This window comes from Vigna unguiculata, chromosome 2 (assembly GCF_037176805.1).
Source record: "Vigna unguiculata cultivar grain cowpea cultivar isolate G323 ecotype 2 chromosome 2, ASM3717680v1, whole genome shotgun sequence".
NCBI classification, from domain to species: Eukaryota; Viridiplantae; Streptophyta; class Magnoliopsida; order Fabales; family Fabaceae; genus Vigna; species Vigna unguiculata.
The window spans coordinates 21336677-21339564 of record NC_140793.1 but is presented as its reverse complement, the minus strand read 5'-3'; positions in this window follow the sequence as shown (position 1 = coordinate 21339564).

The window sequence follows — 2888 nt, the reverse complement described above, 5'->3', positions numbered from 1 at the left end:
TAATAATAAATGATATTTAAGTTCAAATACAGTCATTATGATAAACTTGTGTATCACCTTAAAAGTTACGTTCTACTTAACTTAGCAAGGCGTGAAAATATGATTTATAAGATAGGAATCTTTCATTATAATTTAACTTTTTATCTCTAATTATATTTATATTTTGGTATGGACTCTCATTTAGTATCAAATACTAATAAGTTTTGGTTAATTCATATAAAGTTATCTATGAGAACTTTTAAGAGATAAATTAGAAGAAAATAAAATGAATCTTTTTATTTTAGGTTTAGTTACTTTTTTGGTTATTATTTTCGTCCAAAAATATAAAATTAGTCCTTTAGTTTTTGTTTAGTCTCAGTTTGATCATGATTTTTGAAAAATTAATACAATTTGATTATTTTCGTTAAATTTCTTAAAAGGAATCAAAATTCTCTTTAGATGAAGAGTGCTTACAAGCTATTTTAACGCTTAAGTAGAAGCTAAGCACAACCCCAATTATGTTTGCACCAAACTGGAAAATTGACTTTGAAATGATGTGTGATGCCAATGATTTTGCAATTGGAGCTGTCTTGGGCCAAAGAAAAGACAAGCACTTTCATACTATTCACTATGCTAGCAAAATACTCAATGAAGCTCAAGTGAATTATGATACTATTGACAAAGAGCTTTTAGCAATTATATTTGGGTTAGAAAAATTCAGAGCATACTTGATTGGATCACCAATAACAACTTACACTGACCACACAACTATCAAATATCTAGTGGACAAAAGTGATTCCAAGCCAAGGCTAATAAGGTGGATTCTGCTGCTACAAGATTTTAACTTGACCATTAAGGACAAAAAGGGAAGTGAGAGTCTTATAGTTGACCACTTATCAAGGCTAAGCAATGAGGAAGTGATTAATCAGGAAGGAGCAATCATAGAAGAATTTCTTAATGATAAGTTGTTTACTATTCAGGACAGACCTTGGTTTGCTGATATGGCCAACTTCAAGGCTATTGGAACAATTCCTTTAGCATATAATTGACACCAAAGGAAGAGGCTATTCAAAATTGCATGGCAGTTTTTCTGGGATGATCCATACCTCTTCAAAATAGCATTGATGGCTCGCTCAAGAGATGCATATTTGGTGCAAAAATCAAAGATGCATTATGGCACTATCATAACTCACCCTATGGAGGTCATTAAATGGGGAAAGAATTGCAACCAAAGTGTTGCAATCTGGTTTTTATTGGCCAACCTTGTTCAAAGATGCAAATGACTATTGCAAGAGCTATGACAAATGTCAAAAGTCAAGCCCTATGGAGCAATTGAAATAGAAGATCCAATAACCAAGAACAATTGGATGCTCAATGGAAAAAGGCTAAAGGCTTACTTGGGTAGTGACTGCGGGAAAATTACCATAATCACCAGTTTAGAAGATCCATAATGAAACCGTCGTCGAGCTAATAACAATAAACAAGGGCTTTTGGGAGGCACCCCAAACTATTAATAATGTGCATAAATTCTTCATTTACATGCATTAAGTAATTTGTTCTCATTATTTAGATATGTTAAGATGTTTTAGGAAAGGTTTGAGTTGTGTTGATAAAAATAATGGAATATTGAAATGGGGTGAATAACTGAATTAATCGTCATTTACGCTCAAGCACTAGCCTTTTGCGCTCAAGATGTAATTTGCTAGTTTTTCAAATCAAAAGTTTAAGTTTTAAAAAGGCTCAAAACTGACAGTAAGTTTTAATAAGCCACTCACCCAGCTACTTCACTACCTTTCCACCTTTTCATTCTCTCAAACCTTCCAAGCAATTTTCAAGTTTTCTCTCGTTTTTCTCTACATTAAAAAATCCAGGTAAGGGTCTCTTTACATTAAGTTGTGCTATCCATGTGCATTCTCTATAAACATTCTCCACTTGCATTAAGGTTCACTTAAGCATTCATTGTCATGGGTTCATCACTTAAATGAGATTCTTCTGATCAAATGAACTAATTCTATGATTTTCGAGCATCCATGAGACAAATCAGATTGCAATTTGCTTTCGAATAAGGGTTTAATGGTCGAAAATGGAGAAAGGTTTTACTTTTGGAACATGCATGTTCATCTTTTAAAGTAAAAGTGTTTTTTTGTAATATAGGAGCTTTCAAGTTCCGACTTTCATCTTCTCTTCCAAAATCTATAACCCTTTTGGAATTGAAAGGGGATAGTGTCTGAATTTTTAGAACAGTTCATGCATTCCCCTATTTTTATGAGAAAGAAACTTTTGAAGTTCTGCATTATACTAATAGTCAAGCTGAAAATTCTTTATTTTGCAGATGACACCAAAAAGAAGAACCATGGATGACATTCCAGCATCCACTACAAAGACACCTAAAAAGAAGAGCTCTATGACTATAAATTTGGAGTGTTATGATGACACCAATACTAGCAGGGCTGGTGATGTTAGGAACAAGGCAATAAAGGAAAGAATAAGGTGAGAAAAATAAATGACACAAGAATTTAACATGATTCGACATACATTGTGTATGCCTACGTCCACGACTACACTAGGAAGTATTTTTATTCTGGTGTATCTCAAGCTTTACATAGGGTCTCTTATATAGTAAAATAGAGAACCACATCTCACAATTCTAAGCGATGTGGGACTAAATCAAGCACCGTAATACTAACATTTCTCCCACCTGGGGTTTGATTTACATTACCACCCAGTGTAGTGCCTTCATCATCAATTTTCTCAAAGGCCAGTTGAGGCAATGCAAAGCCTCAACTTAGTTGTTGTGACAGTCTTGGTCAACATATCAACTGGATTCTCTGCACCTGGAATCTTCAAAAGAAACAAGTCTCCATCATTTATCAAGTTTTTGATAAAATGATACTTCAATTCAATGTGCT